The sequence below is a fragment of the Notolepis coatsorum genome (genome assembly GCF_963971535.1).
Source record: "Notolepis coatsorum genome assembly, chromosome: 18".
Classification (NCBI taxonomy): Eukaryota; Metazoa; Chordata; class Actinopteri; order Aulopiformes; family Paralepididae; genus Notolepis; species Notolepis coatsorum.
The window spans coordinates 79,572,452-79,587,206 of NC_140182.1; the positions used below are offsets into that span (position 1 = coordinate 79,572,452).

The 14,755-nt window shown below is 48.9% G+C and overlaps 1 protein-coding gene across 5 annotated transcripts in view; it reads right to left on the minus strand.

Moving 5' to 3' along the window:
* bmal2 (basic helix-loop-helix ARNT like 2) overlaps positions 1–14,755 on the minus strand; it is a 124,782-nt gene that overhangs the window by 34,980 nt on the left and 75,047 nt on the right. The window lies entirely within an intron of this gene.

Below are 14,755 nucleotides of genomic sequence, written 5' to 3' on the forward strand. Positions count from 1 at the left end.
TTCCGTGCCACTCACGAGATTTCTCGTTTTTTTTTATAGGTGGTTGCTAGCCACTCACGAGATTTCTCGGATTTTTTTTTAATTTTATTTTTTTTAGCGATCTGAAAAATTATTGCATCACCCGAGCCTACCCGAGTATAGCCGAGGGGCGCCGGCGATCACTGTGGAAAAAAGCGCCCCCTGTCGTCTCCCAGATGACATAAGTGATTTTGGAATGGACTCAATGAAAATTAATGGGGGAAAAAATCCGGTACTCCACATTTTCCAGTTCACTGATCCAGCCGGGGTTACCACAGTTCATTCTGGAACCTCAGATCCCCGCGGATCATGGAGATCTACAGTATCGCGTTGGATCCATACACGTATCGATTTTTTCGAATGGTGATCAGGAATTGGAATATACCAGTTGGATACCATCTGATGTCAGGTAAGGACTCTATGTTATCAGTGTTAGGATAATCAGAGTAAGTTTGATGAAGTTATAAGCTGTTTTGTGAAATGTCTTCTTTCGGTTTCACTGTAAAAGTCTGTGAGGAAATCAACGGAGCGATTATCCGCGCGCGGCCGTAATGTGCTTGCGTGCACGTATAATATTGATCATCTAGCGTTTATTTGAAAACGATTCATAAAAAGGCCGACGAATATCAACGTTGTGGAATATTCCACTAAAAGACGATTTTCATAGAATGCTTTTCTAAATGCTCTAAAACGGAAACGACGCGATAAAAAAACAATCTGCCTTCACAGCACTGACTGGAAAATAGTCTTTGATAATGCGATGGGCAGATTAGACACATAGCCATAATTTAAAACATAGATTAGGCGATATTAACGTTAACATTGGCGCCGATGGTGGCATTCAGCCGGTAAAACGGAAAACCAGGCGTGGCGCTCAAAGTGTTAATTCATAGCGTATTATCGATCGATTGATAGGACACAGATCAATTGTGATAACGTATTCGCATGTTGTCTATTTTATACTAATTTCATGTCTGCACTTTATGCATTGCTTTTATTTAGTAAATTCTCTGCAAATTTTATGCCTGTGTATATTTATGCAAATGTTATGCCCAAGTCTATTTTATGTCCATTATGTCAACATTACTGCTGTAAAGCACCTTGGGCTGCAATTCTTGTATGAAAGGTGCTATACAAATAGTCTATTATTAGTATTATTATTATTATCTCATCATTTCATTCCCTTCATTTGTGTGTGTGTGTATGCACAGGCACACATAGAGCCCAAGGGTTGCTCGAGCACCTGCCCTTTTGTGCCTCATAAAAAAGTGCCCTTTTTATGCCAATTATTCTAATTATTATCTTTTAAATATAATTATTTTTTATTAAGTTATACTTAGTTAGTTCCACCTAGGCTTGCCGCGGTAGTCAGTCAGTGATACCGGTGTCATTCTGTGTTCAGGAATCCAATTGAGTAAATGAATTGCCCCCACCCCCCACCGGTGTATAGTTTCACTTTCACTTCTAGTCGTAGATTTAACTTCACGTGAGGCAGATAAAGAAGGCTCTGTCTAGAGAAGAGATGCCATATTACACAACAATGGCAGAGGATTTATCAGTATTTTGTATTTAAACACCGCAGCTCGACTGGAGGAGCTCAGTCCAGATCAGCAAAAGTATGTTTGCATTGTTTTGTTTTTTTCTCTGTGAGGGGAAAGTTGCGCGGAAGAATGTTGTGGTGTGTGTGTGTGTGTGTGTGTGCGTGCGTGTGGTGTGTGTGTGTCTTTCCATTGATTATCATTATTAGGCGAACAAAAAAACAATTAACATTTTCAGCCTATTGTAATTATTCTGCTGTGTTACAAACATATCATTCATTCATGGTTTTGTTTCAGGGACAACTGTAGTAAGGAGAAGCATCCATCTGCAGAACGTCAGCCCCAGCACTCTCAGGCCCCACGCTGTCAGGCCCCTCAGGAATTTGCCCGCTCAGCAGCGCCACGCACCCAATGGCTGAATTGCCAATGGCTGAATTGGAGTATTGCACTGTGCGGGTTTGATTGATTGGTTGATTGAAAACTTTATTAACAGATTGCAGAATGGGTACAGTACAGTACAGCTCAATACACACAATTGTTAAGGGGATGCAGACCAGAGAAAGACTTTCATCTTGTTTACATCAGGGTCCCCCATTTTCAATTAATCATAACATATATTATGACATACATGACATACAGATAGACAGTACTATACATTTATGACATATCAGATTTACAAATACAGTACTGTTTGTGATACAAAAAGAGTCTAAAAAAGAGAGTATATACATTTGACGAAGAAACTGTACATTGGAGGAGGTTGGGTAGGTGGGGTGGAGGGGGGGGGGGGGTTGGGTAGGTGGGGGGGGGGGGGCAAACTGCAAACTGTACATTGGAGGTGGTTGGGTGGGGTAACTGTACATTGGATTATCGACGAAACCTTACTTGGTCCCAAGAAGAGGGTCTCGTGTATTATTGGGTTAGGACATTTACTGTACATTGGAGGGGGTTGGGTTAGGATCTGATCGTTACACTGACACTATGTCTATTTGTATTAATTTGCTTTTTCTTGATTTGGAGTAGTGGAAATATCTTTAATAATATTTGGAACGGCGTGTGTCTGGAGGACAAAAGCATTGGGATGTGTGTCGGTATCTTACCAGTAACTGCATTTGCGATTTGTCAAAGCTGGACAACCCACAGGTAGTTTTTTTACTGTACTGTACCCATTCTGCAATCTGTTAAATAAAGTTTAAATAAACGCATCGCGGATCTGCCCGCGGATCTGCAATGTACAGTGTACCGTGTCCCCCACCCACTACCCAACCCCCCCCCCCCCCACCTCCAATGTACAGTTCCCTCCCCCCCCACCCAACCCCACCCCACCTACCCAACCTCCTCCAATGTACAGTTTCTACGTCAAATGTATATACACTCTTTTCTGAACACTTGTTGTATTACAAACAGTACTGTATTTGCAAATCTGGTATGTTATAAATGTATAGATGTAGCAGTACTGTTTATCTGTATGTAGTGAAGCTCTTGTGGTTAGGAAAGGTAGTCAACAACACGGGGTGTCTAGTCAGGACACGGGAGGCAGGAACGTTCTTTGGTGAGTTTTATTATCAATGGTCAGACAGATGATGCACAGGCGATTTCTACTTCTATTTGTGTGTGTGTGTGGTTCTAAATGGGGAGGAAACAAAGACATCAGCGTTACTAGTACTCATTAATCAGTCTGTTATATACTATACAATATACTGTTGCTACAAGTAACATAAACCTCACGAGTGGAATTACCAATGGGGATAAGCAGTGCTTTACCTATACTAGTTACAGGGATAAACTGTGCTAAACAGATACTAGATACTATACTCAACAACATAGATTATACCCAATAGGCTAGATTATCACTATAAACATACTGGTAAATTGCTTCCTAAACAGCTGGTAGAATTATAACATTAGTATAGGCCTTAACCATATAAATCACCAACAATAACTAAGCGTCCTCATCATACACATATTTAACACTTACTTGTGATCAGGGACGCACACATGAACTGAAGGAATCTCTAAGCCCACTAGTATATATGGATGCTGGCTATCGACATGTCTGAGGCATCCTGCTGCAGAACAGCAGAGCAGCCCCCCACAGCCTTTATGTCTGACTGAGAGGCGTCCCGCTGCAGAGCAGCAGAACAGCAGCACAGCACCCCACAGTCCTTATGTCTGCCCAGTCCTTGGGCCTTTTGTACAGCCGCCCCCTAATCCACGGTGTGGATTAGTTCATGGAAAGGCTCAACTGTCTTCCGGAGTCGTTGTCGGGGCGTCCTCTGGGATGGCTGGTAACTCAATAAGCTTGGCCACTGGTCTGGTGTAGGTCCTATCGTCCACCTGCACCTCTGCAGACCGCACCTTCCCGTCGGCACTCCTGATGGTCTTCGTGACCCGTCCTACAGGCCACAGTGCTCTAGGTAGCCTCTGGTCAATCACCATCACCACCGTGCCGACAGTGAGGTTCTCTGTGTCCTTCACCCATTTCTGCCTGGACTGCAAGGAGGGTAGGTAGTTATGCAGGAAGTGGGTCCAGAACTGGTCGGCTAACACCTGACTGTGTCGCCATCTTCTCCGGCTGAGGATTTCGGATTCAGGGTACACCACTGGAGGGAGTGAGGAGTCGGGCCGCCCCATGAGGAGGTAGTTGGGGGTCACCGCGTCCACGTCGGCTACATCTGTCGACACATATCCCAGCGGCTTGGAGTTGAGGATTCCTTCTACCTCAGTCAGTACTGTCCGCAGGACTTCTTCGGTCACTGTCTGTGCTCCAAGAGAAACGTAGAGTGCAGCCTTGATGGACTTGACTTCCCGCTCCCAGGCCCCGCCAAAGTGGGGTGCATTTGGGGGGTTGAACTGGAAGCGGATCTGGCGCTTTGCCAGTTGGGTCTGCAGCTCTTTACCCATGTTCTGGAAACTTGCTCTGAGCTCCGATTCTCCTCCACGGAAGTTGGTCCCACGGTCGGAGAGGAGTTCGAAGGGGTTTCCTCGTCGTGCCACAAACCTTCTGAGCGACATAAGGAATGAGTCGGTATCCATGTTGTGTAGCACGTCTAGGTGGACACACCTAGTGGTCATACACTTGAAAACTATTCCCCATCTTTTCTCAGTACCCCGACCTCGCTTGACCTGAAACGGGCCGAAGCAATCCACTCCTGTTGAGTAGAATGGAGGCTTCATGAGGCGGAGACGGCATGGGGGCAGATCTGCCATCTTGGGAATAGACGGCTTTGCCCTCCACTTTTGGCACTCCGGGCATAGTCGCTGATGGCGGCGCACTGCTTCACGCCCTCTGAGGATCCAGAACTTGCGCCGGAGTTCAGCAAAGACCCTCTCGGCTCCAGGATGGAGTAGCTTGTTGTCGTACTGTCGTATGATGAGCTTAGTGACAGGATGCTTGGGTTCTAGCAGGATCGGGTGCACAGTGTCTTCCTCCAGGCTGGTGGAACGGCGCAACCTACCGCCTACGCGGATAAGGCCTTTAGGTACATCGTACTCTGGGGCGAGTGCCAGGAGCCTACTGTTTGGTGGAATCACTTTCCCGGTTTGTAGGCACTTGATTTCTTCTGAGAAGCTATCACCTTGTGCTCTCTGAAGGATTCTGAGTTCTGCCTCGGCATAGTCGTCCGCACTGGGGGCACTTGACGGAGACGCCGCCCCGTGCAGTGATCTACTTGTGGCCTCAAGGAGGTCTTCGAAGGTGGAATGGTCTTCTGTGGTTGGGGTCTTTGGAGCTGAAAGGGTTGAAGTGAGGCCACAGAACACAGGCTTCCTTGTCTCCGTCTCATCCAGAACTTCTGTGACCGAGGGTCTGAGTGGCCAACCGGTGCGTGGTTGTTGGAGGAAGGCGGGACCATGACTAAACTGATTTGGCTTGGCGAGGTCAGACACTGTCATTCCTCTGGTGATAGTGTCTGCTGGGTTATTCTTTGTGTCCACGTACCTCCATGACCGGTGGTCGGTCAGTTCTTGTATCTCAGATACGCGGGTCCCGACGAACACCTTGTATCGGCATGACTCGGACTGTATCCAGGTAAGCACTGTGGTGGAGTCGGACCACAACACCGCCTCTTTCAACTTAAGAGTGAGCTCTCTCTGGATCAGTTGGGCAAGTTGGGCTCCTGTCAGAGCGGCACAAAGCTCGAGGCGGGGTATTGACTGTTGTTTTTTCGGTGCTACTCTAGAGCGAGCTAGCATGAAGGATACGTGGACCTGGCCTTGGAGGTCTTCGCCACGCAGGTAGGCGACTGACCCATAGGCGGACTCGGAAGCATCACAGAAGACGTGGAGCTCGAGGGTGAGCGCACTTACGTCGACGTCTGGTGGGAAGTAGCACCGGGAGAGGCTGACTGTTGGGAGCTGTGGGAGCTCTTCTTCCCATGTGGTCCAGGCTTGCAGGATATCGGCCGGTAAGTGTGGGTCATCCCGGTCGCGGTCTTTGGCCCATAGTTTCTGGACCAAGACTTTGGCCCTTGTGGTGAAGGGCACGATGCGACCTAGGGGGTCATACTGGCTTGCTAGTATCTTGTAGATGTTTCTCATAGTCGTCTGGCTTGGGGAGACCGGGCGATGTTTGTAGTGGAGCGTGTCCTCCATGAAGTGCCAACTGAGTCCTAGTGTCATTTCTTGAGCTTCCCCGTGGGTCTGGGAGACCCATCTCTCACTGCTATCTGCCTTGGCCTCTTTGGGCAGGTTGCCGATCACCTCTGGCTGGTTGCTGGCCCACTGGCGGATCTCGAAGCCGCCTGTGGCTAGGAGGGCTCTCAACTTGTTCACGAGGCTGCTTGCCTCTTCTTTGGTGGGCAGACTCTGCAGACAGTTATCCACATAGAAACACTGTTCTACACTGTGGCGAACATCCTCTTGGCTAGACTCGATGACGTGTTTCTGGAGGGCAAAGGTTGCACAGCAGGGGCTGCATGTTGTCCCGAAGGGCAGGACCTCCCACTGGTACACTGATGGAGGTTCGTCTGTCTTTAGGTTCCTCCAGAGGAACCTCAGTAGGGGCTTGTCTCTGTCCAACAGGCGAACCTGATGGAACATTCCCTTGATGTCCCCACTTATGGCGACTCGATGCTCTCTGAATCGCAGGAGGACTCCAAGGAGTGAGGGTCCCAGTGTTGGGCCTGGAAGGAGGTAGTTGTTCAGGTTCTGCCCGCCGTACTGGAAACTGCAGTTGAAGACAATCCGGTCTTTGCCGTTGTGCCTGACCATGTGATGGGGCAGGAACCATGACTCTTCAGATGCGTCGGCCTGGCTGGGGTTAATCTTGGTGATGTACCCAGCTATCTCTAGCTTATTGATCTCCTCTTGGTAGGTAGATGCACGCTGTGGATCTTGAGTTAGCCTCTTCTCTGTGTTCCGCAGGTTCTTCATTACAACTTCCTTTGAAACTTGCAGCTTGGGCATGGTTTGGACTCGCAGGAGGGGGGTGGCATACCGCTGCACTCCGTTGACCTCTACACGGGTGGTCTCGGCCTCCAACAGCTCCGCTGAGTACTTGTCCTGTTTGGATCTGTTCACTAACCTCTCGCTCTTGAAAGGCAGTGTATCCAGCTGCCACAGCCGTTCGACTTGGCTGAATAGCTCGGCAGCCGGGGAGGGAGCAGCAGTGAAGAAGCACTGGGTGGTCTGAAGCTGTTGCTGCATGTACTTTGCTGGGCCTTGGAGTGTCCAGCCGAGGTTAGTCTTGACTGCCGCAGGGCCACCGTGGGGGCCCAGATGCACCGGCTCGATCGGTACGATCAGGTTGGCGTGATCAGATCCAATCAGGAGGGTTGGCTGAGCTCCGTCGATTGGTGGAATCACCAAGCCTCGCAGATGGCGATACTTCTCCTGGAGCTGGGTGACTGGGTAGCTGTACTGAGACAGACCTAGCTGTTCACCGGTGAAGGCACCTTGAATAGGGAACCTTTTCCTTGGTTCGGATACTGGGGCAATGGCGAAGGAGACACGTGAGCCTGACAGGGTCTTGACGTCTTGGCGGATAGTGCGAAGGGTCAAGTCTTCCGCTTGACCCTGTATTCCCAGGTGGCGTGCTGCTGAAGCGAGCAGGATGGTTCTCTCTGAGCCATCATCCAGCACTGCGTAGGTGTTGAAGACTCTGTCCATGTAGTGCAGGTTGACTCTGACGATCTTCAGGAGCACTCGGTTGTATCCGTTTGGCTGATCCAGGTAGTGAGTCTCTGCTGTTGAGGTGATTGTGGGCTCGTTCCCACTCCTCTGGTTAACCTCATGCAGGACGGAGAGGTGTTTGGACTTACAGAGTCGACACGGCTTCTTCAGGTCGCAGGCAGAGGCTAGGTGAGGACGACCGCATCTCCAACACCTTCTCTTGGCTTTGATCCAGTCCACTATCTCCCCTCTGGTCAGCTTAGCGAAGCGTTCGCATTGGCTGAGGTAGTGTTCTGACTCGCAGTAGGGGCAGTATATCCTTCCCTTCCCTTGGGTCTGGACAGGTTGATATACCTTGGAGGGCCTTTCGGGTGGAGGATCTTGGGGGTTGTCTGTACCATGCATCACCGTAGTGACCTTTATCTTGGGCTGATACTTGGGGTCTCTCCTGTCATTCTCACTGTGAGCATGAAGGGAGGGCTCAATGTCCAGGCATCTGACTTCTACCCTCAGCCACTCTGCGAAGTCGGTGAGGGACAGCTTCGTCTTGTCTGGGTTCTCCCTGTACTGTTGACGACGGAACCTCTCTTGTTGGTGTTTGGGAAGCCTGTTGAGGAGGCGCTTCACGTTTGAGCCACAATGGAGTTCCTCGTGGCCTTCGCCTTGAAGGGACCTCAGCATCCCGACCAGCGACTGCACTCTGATGGCGAATTCGTCGAGGGCTCTATCGTCTCGAATGGGTGGTAAGCGTTCCATGTCCTCTATCTCCTTCAGAGCGAACTGGTATGGGCGTCCGTATCGCTCGTCCAGTGCCCTCAGAGCTTCAGAGTAGGGCATACTTGACTCTGCGTAAGCCAGCACCAGGCGGTGGGCACGCGGCACCTTTATATGCTTCAGCAGAATGGCATACTTGTAGTGCTCGGAATGGGAAGGATTGAGGAGTGTACTGAGGGAAAGGCGTAGTTCCACGTATTGGGCTGGCTGGGCTGACGAGGGGAGCCTTGGTTATGTTGGTTCTCCTGCTTGCAAGCCTGAAGGCCGTGGGGTACTTCGATTGCACGTTGGAGGGGGTGAGTGGCTCGGCTGAGAGGTGGGGGAAGTGTCCACTCTGGCTCATGGATACTCAAATCCTCTAGCTGGGCGGTTAGTTCTGCAGCCATACTTAGGTGATCCTCGTCTGGGGAATAGTGAGGTGCACGGGCAGGGGAGAACTGCGGTTTGCCTACTCTTTCTGGGTGGAGTTGGCGGACTGGAGTCTGTTGCCGTGATGACCTCCTTGACGACTGAGCTGAGGGTCGGGAGGAATGGTGCTGCAGAACAAGCTCCACTGCAGCTATACTTGGGTGATCCTCGGCTGGGGAGTAGTGAGGTGCACGGGCAGGGGAGACCTGCGTTTCACCTACTCTTTCTGGGTGGAGTTGGCGAACTGGAGTCTGATGCCGTGATGACCTCCTTGATGACTGAGCTGAGGATCGGGAGGAATGGTGCTGCAGAACAAGCTCCAAAAGCTCGGTTTGCTTCTGAGCCGTCTCACTCTGTTGCCGCGCAGTCTCCAGAACTTGGTGCATTATTGTTTCGTGCACATTCTGCATTGGTGGCATGGGGGATGTGCCTCTAGCGGGACTGGGCTGTGCTTTATCCTCTTCATGCCTGCGCAGCTGCTCTGTGTCACGCTGGCGTGTACTGTCCACTAGGTAATCGTCTAGCCATCTCGGGCGCTGCACGGTGCGTCTGGGGCGCACGGATGGTGAAGCGGGGAGGCTCATCCCTCCTTGACTGGTTGCCATATCGTTGACTCTATCCGGTTCGAAGGACCATTTGTAGTGAAGCTCTTGTGGTTAGGAAAGGTAGTCAACAACACGGGGTGTCTAGTCAGGACACGGGAGGCAGGAACGTTCTTTGGTGAGTTTTATTATCAATGGTCAGACAGATGATGCACAGGCGATTTCTACTTCTATTTGTGAGAGTGTGTGTGTGTGGTTCTAAATGGGGAGGAAACAAAGACATCAGCGTTACTAGTACTCATTAATCAGTCTGTTATATACTATACAATATACTGTTGCTACAAGTAACATAAACCTCACGAGTGGAATTACCAATGGGGATAAGCAGTGCTTTACCTATACTAGTTACAGGGATAAACTGTGCTAAACAGATACTAGATACTATACTCAACAACATAGATTATACCCAATAGGCTAGATTATCACTATAAACATACTGGTAAATTGCTTCCTAAACAGCTGGTAGAATTATAACATTAGTATAGGCCTTAACCATATAAATCACCAACAATAACTAAGCGTCCTCATCATACACATATTTAACACTTACTTGTGATCAGGGACGCACACATGAACTGAAGGAATCTCTAAGCCCACTAGTATATATGGATGCTGGCTATCGACAGACATGTCTAGACATGTCTGAGGCATCCTGCTGCAGAACAGCAGAGCAGCCCCCCACAGCCTTTATGTCTGACTGAGAGGCGTCCCGCTGCAGAGCAGCAGAACAGCAGCACAGCACCCCACAGTCCTTATGTCTGCCCAGTCCTTGGGCCTTTTGTACATGTATGTCGTGTGTGTCATATATGTTATGATGAATTGAAAATGGGGGACCCTGATGTAAACAAGATGAAAGTCTTTCTCTGGTCTGCATCCCCTTAACAATTGTATGTATTGAGCTGTACTGTACTGTACCCATTCTGCAATCTGTTAATAAAGTTTTCAATCAATCAATCAAACCCGCACAGTGCAATACTCCAATTCAGCCATTGGCAATTCAGCCATTGGGTGGGTGGCGCTGCTGAGCGGGCAAATTCCTGAGGAGCCTGACAGCGTGGGGCCTGAGAGTGCTGGGGCTGCAATACTCCAATTCAGCCATTGGCAATTCAGCCATTCGGTGGGTGGCACTGGTGAGCGGGCAAATTCCTGAGGGCCTGACAGTGTGGGGCCTGAGAGTGCTGGGGCTGACGTTCTGCAGATGGATACTATTGGTAGTAAGGGGGATAGGAGGAGGAGAGAAACAGCCCAGTGCAGAGTGTGCGGTTGTTAATTGTTCCGTCGGCTCGTCATCATGCCTTTACATGCTTCAACGTTTTATTAATCATCTAAATGTGGCAATACAAGCTTGATATTCGACGTTAAATGAATGACCTTCTGTGTTAAGACTGTAAGTAAGTCAGTGTAAAATAAAGTAAAGATATTGAGCATACATTTGTAAAACGTGCAACCCTAGTTTCAACTAGTGGTATGAGACGTATTCGTCGTATTGCTGGATGTACCGAACCGTGACGCTTTTTTTTCTTTGCTTGCAGATCCACTTTACACCAAAAACTAAATACTGTATATGTACAAATATGTTCGGTTTGTACAATTATGCTAATAACTAATAATAAACAATACAGTCAACTCACTACAGTCAAACTATTTGAAGCACTCATCACTTCCCAGTGCAATACCGGCTTCCAACATCTGTGTGGCGCTGTGGCACATACAGTTGAATGCTGGTATTACACTCACTGAGGGACACGTAGAAGTCAAGTCCGATGGGATTTGGGAATCTCAAATACAAATCGGGATTGGAATAAAAAATGCATTTATACAATACAGAATATGTGAGGTTTTGTCCGTTGCTCACCTACTCGCTCTGTTCCTTTAAGCCTACTCGCTCTGTTCCTTTAGTTTTCTGTTAATCAATTGCATTCTCCTCACCTCACTAGCCCCCACCCTCGCGTTCGTTGCTCTTCAGCAACCACACCCTTGGACTACCTGTCATTATGTGTTTGATTGGTCTGGTGCCGAACACACACTTCTAGTTTCAAGTATCAATTACCTTCACGCACCTGATGTGCATTCTAATTAGTTCCCCTGTGGGCTTTAAGTACCTCGCTCTCCCCTCAGTTCCTGTCGGGTCGTTCCGTATCATATCTCTATCACCTAACTCCTTCGGGAGGTTCTCTGTCTGTTATGCTGTTTTCATCTCCGGCGTGAGATGCGCTCTAGCCTTCGCCTCCTGTCGCCGTTTGCCTGGAAGGAGACACTGGACTGCGCTCTCTAAACTTCCACGGGAGGTATTCCAGTGTTCCACTTCAGACCTCCGCGCAGCAGACGTCCAGACAAGCATCCAGACCTCCGCACAGCAGACGCCCAGACGCGCATCCAGACCTCCGCGCAGCAGACGCGCTCTTCACTCCAGACGCGCATCGCTTCCTAATACTCTACGGGAGGATGCGTCTCTCCGAGCCGGCGCGCTCTTCCGCGCAGACGCACTCTTCACTCCAGACGCGCATTCAGACGCACTCCAGATGCGTCCTCCGTACCGGCGCGTACTCCAAGCAGTCGCGCACCACTCAGACCTCCGCGCCAGATGCGCCCTCCGTACCGGCGCGTACTCCAAGCAGTCGCGCACCACTCAGACCTCCGCTTGGACAACCCGTTCCCCGTGGCGACGCGCTCGCCCTGTTGATCCTGCTCTCTTTACGCACAGCGCCTGGGTGAGTTTTGCAAGACTGTCTTTGACCCAATTCGTTTTTCGTGTGTTTAAGACACTGAAGATATCCTGCTTTTTGTCAGACTGTCACTCACCCAGTGTCAGCTTTTTGGATTGTTCATTGGGATAATATTTGCTTTAACATCACTCACTGTGTGTATTCACACCGAAGATATTATCACTTGGATTATTGGGACTTCGCTCACTGTGTGTATCCACACCGAAGATATTATCACTTGGATTAGTATTGGGACTTCGCTCACAGTGTGTATAGCACCGAAGATTCATCACGTGGATTGTTGTTGGGACATTACTCGCAGTGTGTATTTACACCGAAGATTCAGTCACTTGGATTACTCTGTTTTTGGGACAAGTCACTTCTCCTGTCACCTGCTCTGTTCCCAACTGTACTCTGAGCTAACCCGCTCTCTCTCTCCCTCTCTGTCCCGTTTCCACCTCGGAGAGCTGCCGAGAGGATTCTGCAGAGCGGCTCTGAAGTCACCGTCTGCTTCCTCAGACGAACCATCCCGGGAGAAGCTGCAGAGCAGCATCATTTTCCTAATGCTTGTATCCCAGGCCTTGTCTGTTTTCTCTGTCCCTGTAAGCAGCTCCAGCCCTCGCCCTGTTCCTAGGCCTTACCCTTTTCTCTAGTCCTCCCTGTCCAGTCCTTCCAGTCCTCCTAGTCATCCTAGTCCTCCCTGTCTAGTCCTTCCAGTCCTCCCTCTCCCCAGCCCGCTTCCGCGAGCCTCTGTCCCTGTTTCCCCTCTCTAGTCCTCCTAGCCCTCCCTGTCCAGTCCTCCTAGTCATCCCGTCCAGTCCTCCTAGTCCTCCCTGTTCCTGCCCTTGTCCCTTGCCCTGGTCCTGTTCCCTTAGCCTTCCCCTTAGCCAGCTCGCCTCCTAAAGGCACTGTGCCTTTTCCCTTTTCTTGTTTTCCAGTTAATTGTGTTCTCCCTTAAAGGGACAGTGCCGTTTTCTGTGTGTTTCAATAAATGCCCAGTTCTTGGCTTACTCTCATACCTGTCTTGTGTTGTGCGATTGGGGTCGGTTACAAACCATAACAGAATATACAGCACTTCTTGGGGTCTATAGGGTAAGCACTTATTCCCTCCCCCCTGAACATTTATGGAGATGTATGGGCCTTTTAAGTCAGTGATAAAAGTGTCTTTCAAGGATAATTGAGCTCCGGCACAGATTATTATAGTTCAATATTCAATATTTGATCACCAAAACCCCCCAAAAAGCATAAAAAGGGGGCCCCTCGCCCAAAAAGGCCCCCCAAAAATCGGGCTTGTGCGCTGCACGGCCTCACACACAGACCAGGTGCCCTTTTCAGCCTTTGAGCACCTGCCCATCTACAGTGTGTGTGTGTGTGCGCGTGCGTGCGTGCGTGCGTGCGTGCGTGCGTGCGTGTGTGTGTGTGTGAGAGAGTGAGAGAGAGTGAGAGACACAAACAGCTCTGGACGTCACATTATAGCTTCAAAGGTCTAGCATCTGTACTAATGAACAGCCATTACCGTCTCTGAATGAGGACATGTACAGTATGGCCATTAGGCAAGGTTTCTACATCGTCTCCATCATAAAGGTTTATTCACCGATGCAGAAGTAAACAACTCCAGGGCCGACGTGGTACAAGTGTTCTAAAAAGGACCAATCAGTGGGTTGCTTGGTGAACAGGATCCTGGTCCTGGTGGCGGTGGATGCTGCTGACCTTCGGCACTGTTGTCAAGGAAATGCTATAGATGTCTAGACCTGATTTGTCTAAGCCGTGTCACAGCAGTGCCTTTCATTTAGAACCGCTGCGTACGCACAAAACAGGGCCAGAAAGAGGCGTACGTCACTTCTCGCGAAAATGTTGTGATTTATAAAAACAAACTTGACGAGGGAATGTTTAAAGCAAACTTTTACCCCATGTGCACCATTCTCTTGACCACTGTTGGGTTTACATTTACATTTAGCTGACGCTTTTATCCAAAGCGACTTACAAGTTCTGTACAACAACTCTTTCAGCCGAGTAACAATGTTTGTCAAACAGTGTTGAACTTGGGTGCTACAGTCTTGAGTGCATAGTAGTAGAGACATACTAGCATAGTAGGTAATAATATAGAAGGGGAAGAGTATTTAGTAGCAGAGTGCAATTAAATGAAACCAGTTTAATACACAACCTGTTTCCATATAATCATTCAAGCCCTGCACGCGTGGAAATACTGTAATTAAAGCACATTTGTATCTGTGTGTAATGACTGCTTAACGCTGTTGGAGCCAGTATGCCTACTTTGATGAGGATGTGGAATTGAGATTGAGACTCCCTCTACATACTCCTGGGTCCTAGTGTCCCCCAGGTTACATGTATACGGCGTGTCAAAAGAGACTATTTTTCTTTTTATTATAAACAATGTTTATTGTTTGTTGCTTTGTTTGTTTTAATAAAATTGCATTTATCTATAACCCTAATTCTGTCACTGTTTTATGTCACAAAGAAGGGTGGATCCAAAAGCTGTCTACAACATTTGTAACAGGTGATGAAAAAGTCAACAAATATTTAACAAACTATTAGACATTTGTTAATGATGAATAGTCTTCACTTTAGATTATGGCAT